The sequence below is a fragment of the Protopterus annectens genome, chromosome 5.part0 (genome assembly GCF_019279795.1).
Source record: "Protopterus annectens isolate FY-2018-M chromosome 5.part0, PAN1.0, whole genome shotgun sequence".
Taxonomy (NCBI): Eukaryota; Metazoa; Chordata; order Ceratodontiformes; family Protopteridae; genus Protopterus; species Protopterus annectens.
This window is the reverse complement of record NC_056735.1, coordinates 1,190,712,396-1,190,734,905: the sequence shown is the minus strand read 5'-3', so window position 1 is coordinate 1,190,734,905 and position 22,510 is coordinate 1,190,712,396. Positions and strand designations below refer to the sequence as shown.

General features: G+C 38.4%; 1 long non-coding RNA gene across 3 annotated transcripts in view; it reads right to left on the bottom strand.

Moving 5' to 3' along the window:
* Window positions 1-2,134, bottom strand: part of LOC122801595 — a 417,377-nt gene extending 415,243 nt beyond the window's left edge. For all 3 annotated transcript variants that reach the window (XR_006364764.1, XR_006364765.1, XR_006364766.1), the window contains exon 1: window positions 1,808-2,134. This is a non-coding gene — a long non-coding RNA (uncharacterized LOC122801595). The remainder of the gene's footprint in view (window positions 1-1,807) is intronic.
* Between the last annotated feature and the right edge of the window lie 20,376 nt (window positions 2,135-22,510).

Genomic DNA, 22,510 nt, shown 5'->3' with positions numbered 1-22,510 from the left:
ATGTAATTCCCTTCAAGATTCTGTGGTACAACAAATATCCCCTCCATTTGTACTTTATTTTAACAGAAGTTTCCATTGCTGTTCTCTTCATTAACGTATCCATCCAGTTCATTTAACACATTTTCCATTATTTCCTCTGCGTTAGCTCAGATGGTACAGTGCTTGACAGCTAATTTTGTTTACTCGGTTTTGCTGCAAAAACTGTTGCACATTTTTCCTTAATGCAAAACCACATTTCAGTTTACTCAAGTTCATTCTTTCAGGGAGTTCTCAATTTCTTCACAAACTCACATGAATGTTCCTTCTTTTAAATTGTTTTTCCCTCCCTAAAAAGCACTGCTTCAGTCAGAATATACAATATCGTGTTATTTTCTAAACTATTTTAGCTCAGTTTGGCATGGCTTTCCTTAAAATCTCCCTTGTCACTATATATAACTTCCTGAAGAGATCCTTCAAAGTGCTGTTACACCATCATGTTCTTGCTGACGCCTCCATCATGCATTTTCTGAACAATAAGTATGAAATTCCAGTGTTTGTCCTTATTTACTAACTGTAATTCCACATGATTTACCAGAAAATGATAAGCATGACAAAAAATATGAGACAGGCATAGGTTCATTCTGCAAACTTTTGGCCAGCTGAGAACTATGCTCCCAAATAATTTACTGTCATTTTTCTGATCTATTATTCTTCTACAAAAAGACTAACATAGCCCTGGCTTAGTATACTGAACCTTACTTATAGGGCTGTGTACACACACGCACACAGGACCGCAGTGGTGCAGCGGTTAGCGTTGTCGCCTCAAGAGGTTCTGCCGTTCGATTCTCAGCTGAAGTGCCTTCTGTGGGGAGCATGTCCTCCCGTGATCGAATGATGACTCTTTAGTCGGTAGGTGCGTGCGTGAATGGGTGTGCATTCTGACACACATAAGAAAAAAAAAACGCAATTCCAAACATTAAGAGCTCGGAAGGGATCCTTGTTGGAGCTGTCAGTCAGAACTCTTTATCACTGAGCAACGGTGCTGCACTGTACTTAAACTTCTACTCAGTATAGCAAGATATTATAAAGCACAACAGTTATTCAGAGTAATGGGGCATTCTGTGATATATTTTACTCTCTCCGCAATTAGTCTTACTGTACTCATAGATGGACATAGTAAGGCTTTTTGTTGCAAGCGGTGTTCTCACAGGGCTGCCAATAACCACCTTCACTTACGCTGCACTGGCTACCCCTGCCACGCCTACCCCTAAACATGTCTGTCAGCACTTATGTTCCATAAAAAGTAGAGTCCTCTTCGGGCAGCTGTGTCCTGCAGGGGAATGGCAAATGACCTGAATTTTTTTACGGCAAAAATATTTTCTAAGTTTTCTTTAACAGTTGAGTAATACAGTTATTTTCTATTTCGAAGACATAAATGTTATATGGAATAGCATTCGCAACTAAATGCTACATGCATAAGCTTTTCTTTTGGCGAATCCTTTGCACTGGTCGTGAGTATATTTTGTCCTGCAAATGTTCATGCTTCCACAAAAAATGGCTCACTTTGGACATCTGAAAAGGTGGCAACCCTACCAAAAACCAGAACAGCGACATCCAACTAAGTATCAAGTAGATACGACACTCCAGCTTTACCCCCCTACAAGCCACAATGCCACGCCCCTCAGCGCCCACTCCTAAACATTCCTGCGTAGTTATGCCCCCCTTCTCGAACACAGTGATGATGTCAAACGAAGTATTAAGTAAGTAGAATACTCCTCACGACATAAACAGATATAGAATGGAAAGTGAGCAATTAGTGTTTACTTACTTCCACAAATGTAGTTTATCGCCGTGAGAGTTCAACACTGTCTCAGCTGACAGAAATTCAGAATTTATTATTCCAAATTGCAGGTATATAAATAAGCAAGCTGGTTTATTACCTAGACAGTACAGCAAATGTCCGTTCACCTTTGAATCAAGTACTCTCCCTTCTAACTCTACACGATAATTCCACTGTTTAGTAACGTACTTTTCAAAAATCCTGGGAACCCCTAGGCCTTATTGCTCCGTTCCTCAGTACCATCAGAGCATAGGCCTCTTCAAGAAAAGTCATACTCCCCCAGCTATACAGCAGCATTCGTGAAACTTATCACCACAAGGGGGCGCGTCCACCCTGTTTACTGTCAAATCATGTGACTTACTAGTTTTGGTAGAGTACGTCATTCTGAAGAAGATTCCGGATTATAGCGTCTGTACATAGATATTGGCTGCCATAGTTTATGTTATATGTAAAATAACGATAGATAAGCGTTTCCTTAATTAATAAGGTTGTGTGTCCTGTACAGGGAGCGGTCTTTTATGTTTTGCATTAACAACAGCAAGACAGCAGTCGTAATGTTTCAGTTTAACACATTTTCTGTTTTATTGAATAATTGTTTCTAAACAAAGCTCCATAATCATTTTAAAACAACACAGCATCGTAATATATGTAGTAATGCAAAACGAATAATTCGTAAAGTACAGCTTGTGACGCCCCCGCATGGCCCAGTAGTCAGGGAGCCTCAATCCTCACCACTGGCAACAGAGAGGGCAGTGCACAATGGGAGGGTGACAAGTACATACATAGTAAAGTACAATTTCTCTTAAGAGCACACAGAGATAACAGCCAGTCTGGGGCTGGTTTCTCCCTCTTTCTCCAGATCCCCAATAAAACTCCCCACTGGCACAGCTATAGGGTTAAGATCTAGTTGGCGGCACAGTGGTGCAGTGGTTAACATTGTCGCCTCACAGCAAGAGGTTCTCCGGTTCGATTCTTGGCTGGGGTGCCTTCTGTGTGGAATTTGCATGTTCTCCCTGTGTTCGCGTGGGTTTCCTCCGGGTACTCCGGTTTCCTCCCACATTCCAAAGACATGCATCTGGAGCATTTCTCCCCGGGCCTCCGCTGAAAACAGGCTCCGTGGAACCTAGTCGGACATTCCCGGTCAACAAATGTTAAATAAATAAAAATAAATAAAATAAATAGCTGAGGGGTCAAGCCAAGACCTCCAGCACCCTCTATGTCCAGTCAGTGCTTCATGTCCCTGCCCAAGTAGTTGATGGACACACACTGAGATTTGATTTATATACACACAGACACTCCCGGGGGAGGGCTGGCACAGGTTTACTAGCCCCTTCTGACCAGGCTATAAGGTAGTTATCACTGCCACCAACCCATCCTTATCAGCTACTGGAAGGCCCTTATAAAGAGTGACCAATCCTACTGTGTAATGTTACTATTATCCAAATGGTAAGCGTGATCAAGACTTGCAGGGCTATTTAGGAGTGGCCTGTATAGTGTCACCAAATGCATATGCAAGTACTCCAAGACTTTGAATATGTCTCACAAATAGCCACAAAGATAGATTTAGATATATGTAATAATAAAAGAACAAGACAATACTCAAACAACATAGTAACTATAGAGTTTAAAATCACAGGAAATATTTTAAAACAACATTGCAGGGCAGTCTCAAATATTTATTTATTTATTTATTTATTATTTATTTATTTAAATTTGTTGACCGGGAGTGTCCGACTGGACGTGGGTCCATTTTCAGCGGAGGCCCGGGGAGAAAAGCTCCACAGTAAAATAAACAGACAGTAGTTACATGGATTACATAGCGATTAACAATTTAACATAGAAATTACTTACAACATATTTACAGATGAAGAACATAGTACATCAGTAGACAACTAGAATCGTTATCTGTGACGTACATAACAGGCATTAACAAATGTAACAATGAGAAGTTCCTGCTGTATAATAAGTGCTAGGCTTATGAGCATCTGAGCTTGCTATCATCAAGGTAGTTAGTGGAGGTGAAATAAAGGTAGTAGTTGGATGGGGTGGATGATATTGGGAGTTGCAAGGGCATAGCCAGCATGTTTTTAGGTGCGCTTTTAATAAAGTTTTGAAGTTGGTGCATGATGGTACGGAGGTAATTGTGGGTGGGAGTGAGTTCCATAATTTGGCTATGGCACAAGATAATAGTGCTTCACCAGCAGAGTTATTGGCTTTAGTGATCTGCAAGTGATTTTTGTTGCTGGATCTTAGTGGTCTGGTGGTGCGATAGGGTTGGAGTAGATTCTGGAGGGATGGGACATTTAGTGGATGGTTTACTAGTTTGTGGGTGAGTGAGAGTTGATACCACTGAAGGAGGTGAGGGAGTTCAAGCCAGCCCAGTTCAGCAAGTGAGAGACAGTGGTGACTACGGTAGGATGCCCCTGTGGCAAATTTGGCGATTTTGTTGTAGCAGGTCTCTAGCTTGTTTAGATCACATTGCCTTAGGTTGGTATATACTGGAGAGGCATAAAGAGGGGTGGAGATAAGGTGGGAATTTGCTATTGAAATCTTTGCTGCTTTGGTGAGAAATTGTTTATTTCTGTATAATGCTCCTAGTTTTTTGTGGACTTTTTTTATGGTCATGGATATGTGAATGTCAAATTTTAGTTTATTGTCTATTTCCACTCCTAGCAATTTGGTGTGTTCAGTTGGGTATATAGTGGTGTGGTCTTTTGCTGTGATGTTAAAGTGAGAGTTGTTTTGAGTATGTTTTGTGGTAAATGCAGAAAACATCTAAACTAGTCTTTACTATGTTCCTGTCTATATCTAAAAGATACTATACCATAAACAGCTTACTTACAGAGCAAGGCAAATGCAAATCAGTACTGATGAGTGGATATTTCTAGGTCCAAGACAAGGTATAAAATGCTCACGTCTTTCTCTGAGAGAGTTCTTAAATTACTATCAAACATTACAGCTGGGTCAGGTTGGATGACATCACTCTTTGTCACCTACCTTCAGTTCCCAGGCTAACATATACTAACATAATTTTTAACATATCTGTGTGAGAAGTACATATCTCTCAGATGTGCAGCTGCTAGGAAGTCACAGAGCAATAAAACTTTACATTTTAAACATAGTAAATACTTCTCTCCAAGACAATAGAAAAACGTCTAGCTCTAGACATCCTGTCTTCTTTCTGCATTAACTAACTTTTATTACATATCGTAAAGCACTTAATTTCAACTTATTTATATGAAATTTTGTAAGTTAATCTTCCATGTTCCAGCAGGGTTGTCAAAAGATTTTAATACTCTTAACATATACTGGAAGAATCACGCAGCAAAAAGGTAGGCCAAAAAAAGAGTTTATTTTACATGCATGGAGACCTGCCACAAAGTTCTTGGTTGTCAGCAGTCTAATTTCTGTACACTTTACATGGGTTTTTATACCCTCTTTTGTGCATACACAGCAGCTGGTTACTAGACAAGGAATTTCAGTCAAGGCTATAAATTCACTCACTGGAGCCTTAGATGGTAAAAAGTCAGACACAAGATAAGTTGGTGCCTACATCAAGGTAACATCTATGCACTCCTCCTTGGTCAGAGGTCAGTCCCAAGATAGGCCTGTGCCTGGACCAAAGTAACATCTGTGCATTCCTTTCTGGTCAGCAAATTCCTTACAAGAAAAACAACTCATTTTAGCTTATTTCTTTGCATGCAATGCAGTTTCACATTTTAACCCTTACTGTGCATGATACAAAGATGTTGAACACAAAGATTTCTACTACATTTCCCCCCTAACAACACTTTGTATCATCTGTAATATATTTTATTCATACAGTTTTTTGCATGACTCATGTTCTGTATATTCAGAATAATAAGCTTTAGTTGCATTGGCAGACAATACACTTGATATTATCATTCGGATGCAAGGAATGCAACAACAACCCAACAGTAGGAATATAATGGCACCAACACATACAGCAATTAAGACATTCATAAATACTGTTCCACAATTTCAAAACCAATTCTGGAAAAAGTCAGTCAATGGATTCTGTCCTGGTTTTGTAAGTTCAGAAACTTGTTGTAAGATCTCCAAATGACTGTCTATATCGTGCTCATTATCGGGAATAAAAGAACAACACTCCTCCTGGATAAGAGCGCAAGTACCTACTTTCGCCGCTAGGGTGATATTGAGCGCCATCCGATTCTGCAACACTACAGTCCTCATTGCAGTTAGCTCATCCGTCACCAACTCTAGCGCAGAAAAAGTTGCATTGCTCAGAGTTTCTAACAGTTTTGACAGTTTTCTGAGCTCCCAAATAGATTTTACTGTCCCATAAGCTGGAAGAATACCAGCCCAAGAAATAATATCATCGCCCAAGTCCATGTGTGACAGTCCCTTGCTGCTACTGTGGGCCAAATCGTGATGATAGATCCAGGATGCATCAACGTTACCTACGGGATTAACAGGTTTATTAACAGCACGTGCATTTCGTATTTTACCTTGGGGAAGAGAAAATGAATGTCTTATAGCTGGTGCTAAATAGCCCAAAAAACAACTGCCTGACCAATTCCTTGGTAACCATTTGTATGCTTTTTTACCACAGATAAAATAACAATCATTCACCTTGAGGGTGATATTTACTGGAATAGAATGATTTCCTTTGTCTTGTAGCCCTTTAAACAAAAGATCATACACAGATAACATTTTTTCAAAAAAGCTTGTGACATTAATAAGCCCTGTACTATTAATAACCACTCTTATAGGCTTGAAACACGTTCCACAGTGCCCATCTATTGTACAGTTATGAATTATGGTTACATTACATTGACTCCACCCAACCTTAATTTTTCCAGATCTCTGGAAACATACAGTTCCATTCTGACGACCCATGAGGGGTAATGCTATTTTGTCCTTTAAGGCTACCTCCGAAGTTTCAAATAGTAAACTGGTCCATGTATCATTTGCCCCCAAAGGGACTGTACCTAACATCAGACCACCATGTACAGTCGGGATAGCTGTGCATATCCAACAATTTGAAACATTAAAAGACAAAGCATATGCATATTTAATAGCCTGATACATGTTAAAAGGTGGATGCCAAGCTGTATTTTCATCTCTCTTTGTTTGGCTAGTTTCGTGTGAAAATAAAAATGGCCAAAACAGAAAAACAACAATCACACTTATTAACAACAAAATTATTTTGGAATGCTTTGGTGGGAAAGGCTGCTCCCTTCCGGTATTTCTCTGCATTGCTACAATAGTCAGATATTTATACAAAACAAGATTAGTACTAATCAGTGTTCCTCAAGTTTTCTGGTTCCACTTTCAGGATCCTGTTGTTCTTCTGATCTGAAAAATAATAATTCGTTAGAGAAGTGTTAGTTTTTGTCAGCATTTTCCTCATGTAATCTGCTATCTCTTCACCCCCCCTCACATTCCGCAGGCAAAAGACCTTGCCACTGCGGGACGTAATAAGGTCTCCCATATAGTAGTTCAAATGGTGTGACCCCTTTTGAAGTGGGAGTGGTACGCATGGACAGGAGTGCCACAGGTAAGCAGTTTATCCAAGACTGATGTGTCTCGGCCATGAGTTTACGTAACTTGCCTTTGAGAATGCCATTATGGTGTTCAACCAACCCTGCTGACTGTGGGTGGTAGGCACAGTGGTGTTTTAGTTCAATCTGAAAAACGGCAGCCAGCTTTTTAATAACTTGGTTTATGAAATGTGTACCATTATCAGAACAGATGCGTGTGGGTAGCCCGAAATGAGGGATAATGTTATTTGTAAGGGCCTTGGCTACCGACAATGCATCTGGGTGTGCTACCGGAAAAGCTTCTACCCATTTTGTAAAAGCATCAATAATAACTAACACAAATCGCTTCTGTTGAACAGGAGTTAGTTCAATAAAATCCATACAGATTGTGTGAAATGGATACGGAGGCAGCGGAAAAGCTGCTGGGGTGATCCGCACCCCACCACCATGGTATCGTGCACAAAGCAGGCATGACAAACAAAATCGTTTAGCATACGCTATAAAGCCCTTGGTCCAGAAAATTTGCTGGGTCATTTGAACCATAGCAGCAGGGCCCAGATGAGATGGGCCATGCGTCACTAATGAGGCATACCTAAAAAGGTTTGTTGGCAAGACATACTTATCATTTGGACCTACAAAAACTCCTTGCTTCTGAATAGCCCCATATTTAACCCATCGCTGTTTTTCCTGAACTGTACTAAGTTCCTGCATTACTTGTAAAGTTTGTAGATCAAATTTATCTGTAGGATGAAGTTCCTTCTGTGTGGTCTCGAGTGCAAAAGTAGAGGTTAAGGCTACACTTTTTGCAGTTTTGTTAGCTAGTGCATTTCCAAGTGATACTGGATCCTTGGCGTTTGTGTGTGTGACTTACAGATGGCCAATCCCGTGGCAGTTGGACAGCTTGTAAGAGGCTAAGGATTAAATCCTTGTGGGTTATTTCCTTTCCTGAGGCCGTAACCATTCCCCTATTTTTCCATTGCTGTGCAAAGACATGGACCATGGAAAAAGCATACTGACTATCTGTGTAGATAGTAACTGCCTTATCCTTGGAAATGGTACATGCTCTGGTCAAAGCAATCAATTCAGCCGCTTGTGCGGACAGGTTCCTGGGGAGAGGTTTTGCCTCTAGTACCTTAGTCTCAGTTGTGACTGCATAACCCACTTGTGTAATACCTGCCTCATTCTTACGTGCTGACCCATCTACGAACAGGGTCCAATCTGAATTTGCCAAAGGCTGATCTTTAAGGTCTGGTCTTGGTAAGACATTAGAGTGTATTAAGTCTAAACACACGTGAGGGGCACCGTCATCAGCTGTAGGTAACAGCGTGGCTGGATTAAGAGTGGTGCATCGCTCAATGGTCATGTGTGGTTGTGATAGTAATGTTGTCATGCAGGACAAATGTCTGCTAGGAGAGAGAAAGGTAACTTTATCCTGTAGAAGTATTACCGCGACAGAGTGCGGTACCCGTAAAGTAAGGTCATGAAACAAAACTAGGGTTGCAGACGCCTGCACGGCCAGTGCAGCTACGACTACTGCTTGTACACAGTGTGGCAACGATCGTGCCACTGTGTCCAGTTTACTGGAATAAAAAGCTAATGGTCTCAACTTATCCCCATAAGTTTGCAACAGAACTGATGTCATAAAGCCCTGCTTACAATCTACGGTCTGAACAAAAGGTTTTGTATAGTCAGGGAAGCTAAGTATTGCAGATCCTGCTATCAGTTGCTTTACCCTAGTAAATGCCTGTATTGCCTTATCTGTCCATTGCAGCGCATCATGTGCTGCCATGGGAAGTGCAAAAATAAGTTCTGAACGTGGACTCACTTCCTCTGCATAATTGGGAATCCAACTACGACAAAAGTTAGTTATTCCTAAAAATACATCATTTCTTTTTTTGTACTGGGCATTGGTGCTTGTAAAATAGCTTCTTTTCTACAGCTATCTAGTTGTCTACCAGCATTTGAAATGGTATAGCCTAGATATCGTACTTCAGCTTTACAAAATTGTAATTTAGATTTGTTTACCTTATGTCCCTCTTTCGCCAAGAAATGCAATAACCGAATAGTTTCGGACTCACAGACAGCCTCGGTGGGTGCAGCCAGTAAGATGTCGTCCATGTGTAATAGTAGATGACAGCCATGCTCTGGTTGAAACTGTGCCAGGTTTGTTGACATTTCTTGCGAAAAGATTGTAGGGCTCTCACAATATCCCTGCGGCAGTCTTGTATATGTGTACCACTTGCTAATAAACGTAAAGGTGAACCAAAACCTACTATCTTCCTGTAGAGGGATAGGAAAAAAAAATGCGTTACTGATATCAATGACAGAAAAATACTTATCTGTGGGAAGGATATCATTTAACAAAACAGATGGATCTGGGACCATAGGAGCCCTTGGTACCACAGCAGCATTCACAGCCTGCAGATCCTGTACCATTCTCCAGGTCCCATCCGGTTTCCTTACTGGGAACAAGGGTGTGTTACACAGTGAATCTGTGCATGGAATTAAAACCCCAGCTCATAGTAGAGCCGTGATCACTGGTAGAATGCCTTCTTCTGCCTTCTTACTTAATGGATACTGACGCTTGTGAGGTCTAAAATTGGATTTTGGAGTTATTTTAAACTGTCCTGCTGTTTTTATTAGCCCAATGTCATGTTGCCCGCGGGACCATAAGGAGTCTGGCACTGATTGTAACTTTAATTCTTCCTGCGGGGTTAGGAGATATAGTCAGAATGGCCCTCCCCCGGGTGGCGTTAGCCTGTCTTCGCGGAGGTGCACTGTTGGTCTAGCCTGGATGACCCAATTTAGTCTTTGTACCTGAACTCCTTTACATGCCAAGTGTTCCGGCGTCATTTTAGCCCATTCAGCAACTTTCCTCCCCACCAGATACCATGCCATTTGTTCTTCCCTTGTTATAGAGACATGTGCAATAGAATTATTGCGAAAAAGTAACTGCATATCTTTTGTAAGACTGCATGTAACCGCAGAATTTCCTGCTTTATCCCAATATAGATTTTGTAACAGGATTTTTGTGACCTTGTGTTTAAAGAATTGCTCTTCATACTTTCTGTAGTACATTGTACAGTGTAGTTGTTTAGCTACCACTGGCGATTGTGTGCCATATTTGCTTAAGGCCAAATTAGTTAGCTCATTTACTATATTTTGTGGTCCAGTTTCAACAAGATCATTACTGTACCAGTAGTGTAAATCACCCTGCCCCACCTGTAACATAACATCTTGAATTTCTACTCGTTTGGCTAGAATCCCTGATGCAGTCGGCACAGCTGCTATGCCAAACACGTGCATTAAATCTCTTCCTAATAAGTTTACAGGGCAAATTTTAGAGACAATGACTCGAAACCTGATAGTTTGGTTAGTTTCAGGGTCCGTGAACCATAGGGGTTTAGATAGTGGTTCCTTATAAATGCGGCCATTTGCTGCCTTGACTAATACATAGTCATCAGAAGTTACATCGGATGGCACTGCAGAATTTTTTAGCAGGGTTCTGAAGGCCCCTGAATCACACAAAAATTATACATCCTTTCCTTCAATCTGTAATATGATTACCGGTTGCACTTCTAACTGCATAGTCGTAGCTAGAGCTGTCAGGCTAACAACCTGATATTTACCTTTTTCTAAAAAATCAGCTATCTCATGTTCCCATCCTGCACATTCCCTTTTACCTTCTTTATTCACATCCTCAAAATCATCCTCATTTTGTATTACTGACTCTTGCCAGTCGACCTCAGCACCTGGGTCCGGTTCGTCCGTGCTGCCATCATATAGTCATGCTGAACTATGATCTGGAGCAGCAGCGGATTTTCCAGGATTCCGGCAATCTCTTGCGAAATGCCCCTTCTTACTGCATTTAAAACATTCACCCCTCTTTTGTCTGCCTTCGTAATCTTCAAAATGTCCTACATTCCTTCTCCCTCTGCCTCTACCCCGTCCCCTTCCTCTACCTCTGTTGGACGGAGCTTACATTAACATAAGTGTTTTATCCGTGCTCACCGTAAAGGTTTGAGCCTGTTTTCTTTTCTTTTTCTCAAGATATTTACCTGCATTTAAAGGGATATGAGTGTGTGGACAGGGTATGTACCTTAGCTTCTTTTTGTTTTTACTCTGATTTGTCTATACTATGGTTACGTAGCTCCAGAGTCTCCTCTGCTTGTTTTTTGTAAAACTACGGAAGGTATTTTTCCCTGCTTCTCTGCCTCCTGTAAGACTACGAAGGACACCTTTTCTTGATTTTCTGCTTCTTTCTTTTTGATACTGGGGTGGACTAACCCTGTCTTTAGTGACGTCAGGATACAAGGGTGGGGCTGTTGGTTTACGACAGACAATAGATGTTTCGTCATCTTCTTTGTGGACAAAAAATGCACCTTTTGCACTCGAGCCACTACTTCCCTTATTTGAAAATTGTTCCTTATTTCTCTTATTAGCTTCTTCTAACCATTTCTGTGCTTGAGGAAATCCTACCTTTTTTTGTTTCTTAACCTTACCTCCTGTGTCCCTGCACAGGTCTCTCACTAGATTTTGACATTCTGATTTATTCAAGGTTCCACTAAACCCATAGTCTTTTTTCCATTTTTTTCATATATTTTAAGTTTTTCGGATGTAATTTAAACATATATTCCTCATCCTCAGTCCTTTTATTTAAGCAGCCCTTACTAACACAACAACTGCTTCCTATTCCCATTTTTCTTATTTAAAAGAAAAACTGTTTCCCATTTTTCTTATTTAAAAGAAAAACTGTTTCCCATTTTTCTTATTTAAAAGAAAAACTGTTTCCTTTTCCTGAGATCTCTACCGGTCTTTTGTAAAATTTAAACAAACAAAATTCCTTTATGACTAGTCCCTTAAAAAACTTTTACAAAAACAAAAAAAGCTTACCTTACTGCGGATCTTCCGCCCTCGTTCGTCACCGTCCCACGGATCGAATCTAAGAGTGACTGGCCTCTACTTATGACTTTTATGTCGGAGGTCTTTCCGTTCAAGGGAGCCCGAGATTCGTTCTCCCCTTCCTGTACAGGTTTTTCAGTCCCTCTTATGCGATTCGTACCGTGAAGAGGTGGACCCACGTTCTTGGGCGCCAGAAATGTCAAAAGATTTTAATACTCTTAACATATACTGGAAGAATCACGCAGCAAAAAGGTAGGCCAAAAAAGAGTTTATTTTACATGCATGGAGACCTGCCACAAAGTTCTTGGTTGTCAGCAGTCTAATTTCTATACACTTTACATGGGTTTTTATACCCTCTTTTGTGCATACACAGCGGCTGGTTACTAGACAAGGAATTTCAGTCAAGGCTATAAATTCACCCACTGGAGCCTTAGATGGTAAAAAGTCAGACACAAGATAAGTTGGTGCCTACATCAAGGTAACATCTATGCAATCCTCCTTGGTCAGAGGTCAGTCCCAAGATAGGCCTGTGCCTGGACCAAAGTAACATCTGTGCATTCCTTTCTGGTCAGCAAATTCCTTACAAGAAAAACAACTCATTTTAGCTTATTTTTTTGCATGCAATGCAGTTTCACATTTTAACCCTTATTGTGCATGATACAAAGATGTTCAACACAAAGATTTCTACTACAAGGGTATACTGTGGTTACATTCTTGAAGCTCAATACATAACATACAGTTCTGTATAAATCATAGCAATATTCACAAATGACATATAATTATTTACAAAATTCCAGCTAGCTGGGCTGGCAGCATCACACTGCTATTTATACTATGCTCATATGAATAGATATTAAGAGGCTGCTACATTTCGTAACAATGCAGTGTTGTCAAGTTTAGTAAATGATTAAGCTATTTGTGTATTTGCTAAGTGGAATAAAACAAGAGCTATACTTTTCTGGTGTGTTTGTGTACCTTAATGTATGTTTATGGTGTGAAATGATATGCCCGAGCTAGGCCAGTTCGTAGTTTGTTTTGGATTATGACCATACCTCTAAACTGTCCAATTTTTTTGTCTTATATATTTTTTCTACTCATCATAAAATTTGGGTTTTCTGGCCAATCACTAGCTATTGTTTGAAGATTTAATTCAAAACATAATGATATACATTTGAGTTTCAGAATTCATACCCTTCAGAAAATGCATGCAAATGCAAAACCTTTTATTGTGTCAACTTAAAGTTTGTAAGAGCAATATGTAAAAATTGTCCCTATTTTGATGCCTTTGCCCCACCATTTTTTATGGTTTTGTCCAAATTTCTTGTTTTAAGAGGTTGAGAGGTATGATTATGGCTGTAGCTTAAAACCTTTCACCATCAGAATCTTAGGCAAAGTCAGATTTAATCAAACAATGGGTATGTCTTAGCTGTGACTGATTTTGCCTATTTTCTTTTTGCCTTATCCCTCATAAAAGTTTTGATTCTCTGATTAGTCACCGGTGATTGTAGTCCGGTAGTAATGCTGGTCATTAGAGTTTCATGCTTCCTGTTGTTCAGAAAACCATGATGCAAAACATGTTCCGTTAACTTGACTTATAGGAATATTAAAAGAAAAATATCAATGATTTGGGGCCTGTTTTTTGTTTCATCCAGAATTATTGAGCTAAGAAACTGAGAGGTATGTAAGGACCTCAGATTAGGGACACATTAACTCTACTAAATTAAGGACAGGTAGGTATGCATACAATATGTGTTAATGTATGCATCCTGCAGTGGGCTGGCACATGTCCAAGACTGGTTTCTTCCTTGCACCCACTGAGTGTGAGGAAAGGCTTTTAATGATCATTCTGACAGTGAAAGAAAAAGCTTGCCTATTACAGTTACAAACTTCTTTTATCATTATTTATTGAATGAAATTCCTCATCTTTTCTAAAATAAATAAATAAATAAAAAAATAGTAGATCAACATTCTAAACCAAAATCTGAGATAGGAAAGAGCTATTATTACAAAGAAAGCTTAGTACTCTCCTCCCTAATACATTTCTTATACAGTATCTGTAGCAGTTTGTATCAAGCCAGATCTAAAGCATAATTTTAAAAATGAACAGGATAAATGTTCTGGATTCAAAGGAGCCTCTTTCAGCCACTAGCGTGGATAAACTGACAAGAATGACCATACCTCTCAAATGTACCTCATTATGAGGAATGTTTTTCATTTTAAGTCTTAAAAAATTATTGCTCCATTCTGTTCTGCATTGAAAGAGTCTGTCACACATTAATTTCTAATTTTGTTAACAAAATATGATAAAATTGAGTCATATTAATGCATCAAAAAACTTTTTGTAAGTATGAAATAGCAGTTAATAATCATACAACAAGCTTCCTATCACATTATGAGAGGTACTTCTCAATTTTGAGATGTTAAGAGTGGAGTATAATGTACAGGGCAAATTAAGAGCCACCAGCAATATTACAAAAATATACACAAACTATACTGCATGTAAAACCAAAGTAACTATTGCTCTCACTGGCATTACTACACCAGAATGCTAACAAATTTAGCTGCTTACTTAGAACTCCACCCATTTAGTTTTCCTTGCGGCAATACATTCTTTGTGTGAAAGGAGTTAGGAGTAAATTTCACTTTAGGCCACCATTACTGCGTTACAATACTGTCTATGAAAACTTACATGAAATGGTTACTTTATACTGGAGGATGATATATATAGTTTTGATTAGAGAACCAGTGAAGTAATGGCACTTTTAAAATACCCACTCCCTACTTTCAATGTTTTAAAATTTTTATAGTTTGTAGTTAAGTACTAGGCTAGCTGCCTTTGTGGACCATTTTAAACCTAGCCTATTTCCCTTTCAAAACTGAGAATCAACCCCCTTGCACCATGAGTTTTTGAGGTAAATATGTTAACCATTACGCCAACTATGCAAAATGTATTTTGTTAAGCTGATTTGCTTACTCTTCATATCCTTTTCCCCTGAAATGGTATACTGCATGTCCTCTTTAATTTCCTATTTATTAATTGCAAATGTGCTCTTTTTTGTCACAGTTTCATAGGTTTTGATGTCAAGCTTACAACCTGCTGGCTTTTGAGAAGCTTGAATATCTTCATCCCTTGTTGGAATTTTCTGTTTCTAAAACCTAACAGAAGACCACTCTGTTCTATGGTAGGGGTTTGCAGGTGATCTAAACAAGACTGAAGTCAAGTACCACCGCAGTTAAAATAATGGGATTATCACAAGGCCTTATGACAACGTCACTGAAATTATGTAGAAGGTTATATCTGAGGCTATGACTGGACCCAGTCTTGCATTTTCTAACTACATACATAATACTGTAAATAAACACATTTGTAACATACGGTATTCCGTTTTTTAAATAGTTTCACTTTTGAAGAAAAAGAAAAAGTGGAAACTAATTATTCATGTGCATAAGACCTATTTCTCTAAATAGAAAGACACATGCTGATCCCATGGAAGAGGTGGTGATGCTGTGTAATGACTATATAAATGCCAGGTTTATCTGACTTGAGAATCCAAATCCAGTGGTCTAGTAAACCAGCAGAGGAAAAAAGCTGTCTGTTAATGAGCTGCTTTTTGTAGTCCATACTTTGAATCCCTCATCCTCTGTCTTCTGTGTGATGCTGAGCAAGTCACTCAACTGGACAGTGCTCTAGAGCAGCTGGGAAATTGGATTAGGATCCTTAGTTGTCTGCTGGACCACACCACTAGTAACTATAAATTAGTATAGGGTATTTATCACCTACCCCAGGCTAATCTGATGACACTGAAAATACTAATATACTTACACAATAAATGGTTACAGGGGACTTTTTATAAGGAATTTAAATTTCCCTCTCCCAAAGAGAGATGTCAGTGATACATCTAGTTCAGACAAATCTCTTTTTTTCAATACATTTTCTGAGAGCAGAAAATATTTTTTCCTGTGGTATCCTCCCAGCATTACCATAGTATGACCAATCTGAGATTCTCAGTGGTGGCTGGTGATTTCAAAGTGGGAGGGGGAAGGGGGGGCAGCAGGGAGCAACTGAATGGGTGGATCTAACCAGAATGATGTGAGGCAGCATTGCAGTGTGGTCAGCTCTATACATGGTAACAGCTTTAAGTACTGTATATGCTGAATAATGTTTCAGAATATGCACCACAGCTTCTTTAAGATTGAGATAAATAATTCCAGACATGTGATGCAGGTGAATAGGATCCATTATAGTACTAGAAAACAATGCCTCTAAACAAAAAGAACTGGTAATCTCCAATTGGATGAAACCATTTACTGGTATATATGATGAAAATATATACTGTACGATTATGTGAGTCTCACACAATGATAACGTATACATTTTTGCTAAAATATCCATATAATAGTAAATGTCTCTGATCATTTTATATTTAGGTTTCTCAAAACGGTGTAGCAAGTACCATATGCAATCGTACTTGAAAATAATGCCTGATATTAATCTATGACATGAGAGTACTGCAAGATCTGTACCAGAAAACTGCTAAATATTATTTCTGTAGACTTACTCCTAGCAAACCAATTTGATTTACTGTTAGTTTAAATGTATGTGATGACGAATAACAAAAATTTAGCCATATAAGTTGCACATTTACTCAGTGTGAGGACAACAACTACTTGGCAATCAAACTTTCCCCACTCCTGCCATCCTGCTGGTATATTGTCCACTTACTGTCTTTTCTGCATTCGGGATCATTACAAAGATTAAGTAAGGAAGAACTTATTGATCTCCATTAATCTCATTCAGATGATGGGCAGTCAGTTCATCTGTATGATGACAAGCCCCATTATTTTACATACCCACTAATTGCATCATTGTTTTGATGACAACTACCTGTAGGTCTGAAACAGCAGCACTTAGCCCTAGTTGTACTAGCCAAATATTTAGCTCTTTAATGAGGTGAATTGTAGTCATGACATCTATCTTACTGGTTACATAAAGAGTCAAAAAGTTGTTATGATGGTTCTGCAAGCATACATGATACTAACAGGGATAGCCAATTTAATGGTGTGCAAGCTCTAGACATATTCCTTGTGTTCTTAAGTTTTAACATCAAGGTTTAAAAGGAAAAAATGTCAGAGCTAGGGTTAAGTAACTCTCAGACAGCAACTGTTAATGCTCTTGTTTAAAGCTTGTGAGAAATTAGCAGCATCGGTCAAACACAACCTACTACAAACCCACACTTGTATAATGTACTACTGTCCTGCACCCATACGGGTCTACTTCATTTGCCCTAACTTCCAATTGACTGACACCCATTTGCCCGACCCCACTTGACCGAAATTTCATTTGACTGACACTTCATTTGACCGACACTTCATTTGACTGACAAGTATTATTGGCAAGTAAATGGAATATGCCTTATTTCCCACTGTAGTGTAACCCTGGAGTTAGAATATATAGTTAGGTGGGGTGTGGGGGGCACAGCCCCCCACAATGGGGGGGTGTGAGGGGAGAAGCCCCCCACTTAATTTCATATTATATTGTTTGGTTTTGCTTTAATATTGCTTACTAAAACAAAAGTAAGTGGGGGGCTTTACCCTCTACCCCCCTAACTGTATATTCTAACTCCAGGGTCGCACTACAGTGGGGAAGGGGGCACATTCCATTTTCTTGCCAATAATACTTGTCAGTCAAATGAAGTGTCGGTCAAATGAAATTTCGGTCATTTGATCTCGGGCAAATGGGTGTCAGTCAATTGGAAATTAGGGCAAATGAAGTAGACCCACCCATACACATATTCTTGTGCATACGGCATTTAAAACAAGGTAATTGCCTGTCCTACTGCAAGGATACATGAACTAGAATATATGAAACCAGTAATGAGGCATCATTTATTATTGCAAACTCTGATCTGCTCTCTACAGGGAATGGTAAATCCACATGCTGAAACAAAAGACGTATGTAAAAGTTTGTATATCTACGTTTTAGCAACTTTGGGAGATCCTTGCCTAATAGTAAGGGTTTGCAGCTGAACATATGAGCTTGTATTTTCTCACTTCTTTACACTTTTCTGACCTTATTTTAAATTCACAATCAGAAACATTACCCAACTACAGTGCAATGCATCTGTGTGTTATTGTTAACAGCAAGCACCATCCTGTGCTATGCACTGTCACAGCAGTAAGATGACAACCGCAATAACTGTATAATTGGTTGTGCTGCACTGTCCATATTATGGCATTGATTATTAGCCTTTATCTTAACCATCCAAAACTGAAACAAGAGTTGACACATTTAAAAACATTCATGTACTGCAGCTACATTGAATTTACACATTGGAATACCTTACAGAAGTGGTGGTTTGCATACCCGGTTTTTATGGCAGTGCTGAACAAACTGAAGCTTAATTTAAAGCATTATTAAAAAAAAATCACTGTACTAAATCCCATGTATGTGATTGTCTTCTTGCTCTGTCTACAAAGTAATTGTTCTTGTTTCATTTTTATTCAGCCTAAGTCACTATGTCATGCTACCTCAGGCACCACTAGTTACCTGATGTGATTGGCCAATGATGAATAGGGTTGCTCACTTCTTCATGTTGCAGCCCAAACATTTCTCTTACCATTGGTGTTTCTTCCTGAACTAGAACTATGGTAGAAGGTGTCATATGGTGGAAGTGCTTTGTCTTCTGTGTGAGTAATAGTCTAAAGTTTTGGTTATTTTAAAGACAACTTAGATGATTCCTTTTAAACACACCTTAGAATTTTGCACATGCACAGTGCAACTTCCATCTTACTTAATCTCTGAGAATGAGAAAAATGTAACTATTTTTTCAGAAATAAGTAAGATAAGTAAAAACACATAAAAATGTTTTAAAAAGTAAAAATGGGGGTCTGAAATCCATCTGTCCAGTACCAGGAGCTACCTCTGGTAATTCTTGCAAAACTTAAATATGAGTGCCACTGAAATTCAAATGAAGAAGAAAACAATGGGGAATATATATATAATTACTGCTATTTGCAATAATGTTAACATATGTTTTGACAGAATCTCTTGGAATTCCAAGTTTGAACATAAAAATGTGTATAGACTACAGGAGTTTTTTAAAAATTGTATTCCAAAATTTTCAAATTGAAAAAAAAAATGTTATAATAGGGACGGAACTCCAGCTGTGAAATAGAAAATTAGGCACCCTACTGAAATGTTAGCACTGGAAATTCAGAGTGCCAAAAAGCTGAAAAAAAAAAGACTGAACTCACAGGAGAAGAACGACTCTCGAAAATCGCTCTTCTCCTTTAAACTTTTTTTTTTTGTGGGGGTGGGACCCCTTCTATACTCCCTGAACTTACCTGTACCAACTTTGAGATTGCCATACCTCTGAGAAAAGTGAGTATTCCAACAAATTGCATCTCAGACTTAGTATATGTAAGTCCAATCTTTCAGGCATTTAGTCTCCATATTTCGGGAGTCATTCTAGTGTTCCCAACATTTCAAATGGTTACTAGAAAATTAATCATAAATACAAAGTGATTGCAAATGAACAAATTACTTAAAATTTTGAAAAATGAAAAAGCTAGAGGCAGAAGATGAAAGATATAAATGGCCTGAGTACTGAAGAGGGAGAGTGGAAAGTATTGACAAAAGTAGGTAAAGAACAGGAGTTAGTGATTAGTAGAGTGAGTACACTAATTCATTGATTGAAGCATAATAAAGATACACTTGTATATTTACAGTAGTGATAAGAATCTTCAGAATTTATGTCTTATGTGTGAATACAGGAGTGTAGTTGGTGGTATAGATTTATCTATCTGTCTGTCTGTCAAGGTATCTCCAGCTATTCATTTATCTGTCTTTGTTGTATGGAAAATCCCATCTGGAAAGAGTTCATTTTCTGAGGATGCCCAGGGAAAAAGCTTCAGCAAGAAGTGCATAGTCATACATTCTGCAGTGTGTATGTGTGCTGCAGAGTCAACAAAGAAATTACAGGATGATAGAAATACAAATGTGAAATACATGTTTACACTATTATTAAAAAAGAAAACAGGAAGATACGTAAAAGTCATTGAGCTGAAATGCAAACTTGAAAGGAATATCTGTAGAATTATCCATAATTGTTTTTACTAGAGAAGGGACAAATGAGTGGAAAAGGAAGAACAACAGTAAGGAATATAGTGAAGTGAGCCAGACAGATAAAAATGCTAACTGTGTGATTTGGAAAATGTTGTAAACCACAATAGTTGAATTTCTGTGAAGAGTGTCCATGAGCTGGTTGGGAGCAAGTCAGAGACACACAGTGTAAATGATAGGTCAGTAAATACTGCTGTCTGCATAATATGCAAATGACAGTGTAATGACGAACATGAAAAACATTAGTAAAGTGACAGTAATGGCTGGTGAGATTTTGCTGCAATCTTAAAAGCTTGAAGTATGAGTTACTTCCTTGAATACATTCAGATCCTGTCTGCTTTTCATTTAGACACAGAAAAAGAATGGAGTACAGGGATCACAAATTTTATTTTAGGACCATAACCCCAATAGTAATAGACTATTAAATCATTATGTGCAATAGTGTTTTCACAGAGTATTAATTACTGTCATTGGTAGATGTTTACAAACTGTGGTGTTCAGGATGCAAAGGCCTGAATAAACCCATCTGAATTAGTAATATTTATTTTAGAAGTGATAAATCCTTCCCTCTTCTCTTTCTGTATACATTACCTTGGGATTATTCTTTACATGTAATTTTGAGAACAAGAATAATTATTTATACACTGCAGTAATATTGTTCTGTAGTTTTTTTTTTCACAAGTCAGACTTACAGCAGCTTGCTATATAATGCATCTTGCCATTAGAGGGAGCCATGACCCTATAAATAACTCCAAAGAAGTTCGGACCAGCACGTGAAAGGGTAAATACTACTTAGCTCTTGGGTCATCAGTCACCAGCAAAGGAGTTTTGTTCTAACACTTTGTAAGCTATGAGTAAAACAGGAATGGTAGGTTCAAATTAGTGTATACAGAATAAAGGGTAGCATACTACTTTTGTACACTTTATCTACTCATAGACTCTATATATATATATATATATATATATATATATATATATATATATATATATATATATATATATATTTATATGTGTGTGTGTGTGTGTATGTGTTGTTAAAATGACTAAAATTGTCTATAATGATATAACTCTACAGAATTTTCCAGATGTGTAGTATATCTTGTAACCTAGTTTTACGTTCCATTCACTTATTTTTGTATATTATTCCTCATGTCGCTTGTATTGTTTCTGGACTACACTGTATTTGTATTGTACTGTATGTGGAGCTTCTCTCCCTGGGCCTCCACTGAAAGTGGGTTCTATAGACCCAGTTGGAACACCCTGGTAAACAAATTTCAAATAAATAAAGAAAATAAATAAAGATTTACTTGGAAATCGTACATAGAAATTTGTAGGTGAATATGCTTTGCTGTCAATATTATAATTATACATACACATCTTAAGCAATATAAATTTCCTGACCAAATTTGTTATGATATACAGTAGTTATACTGCATGACATTTTGAATATTTATTATTGCTGTTTCTTCAGTGTTTTTTCTCCCTCAGTTTTGTTTTTATTTATTTAGTTTGTTTCTGTTCTGTCTCAGTAGTGGGTTTCTCTGACAGAATGTGCAGTGTGATTGGCTGTTTTTGTCACTGGCTTGCATTGAGTTCACAGTATAGCTGATTCATTGTCCTGGGTTCATGTGTTTGAAGTTAAGCAGTGTCACAGTTCTGACTGTTTCGTCTTTTATTTTACTTCTTTGTTTACATCTTATTTTCTTTTTACCTTGTCATGGTAATCCCTGATGTTCTTTAAATGTTACTTTTGCTTTCATCACCAGGGCACCCTAAGATGTTGTGACATGGGCAAAGCAATGTGACAAGCCCATAATCTGATTTTTCTTTTGTTTCACAAACGTTTGTTATCAATTATATAAGGCACAACGTGGTTCATACTGAAATGCTGTACAAAACTTGTTTTGTGACTGAAGTTTGTTTTCAGAATATTGGTTGCTGACCAGGTGAAAAGTGTTGACGCATTCACTCAAATAAGCGGGAAACATTTCCAGTTGTCTAGATGATTGTCACTGTTGAAGTGACACTCCAACCCATGTGCAAAAATGGGAAAAGGGGTTGAGGATGGATGAATGTTCTCAGCAGAAGTAGCAAAAGGTATTAGACTTAGTAAAGCCATCATGCTTAGATGCCTGCTATAAA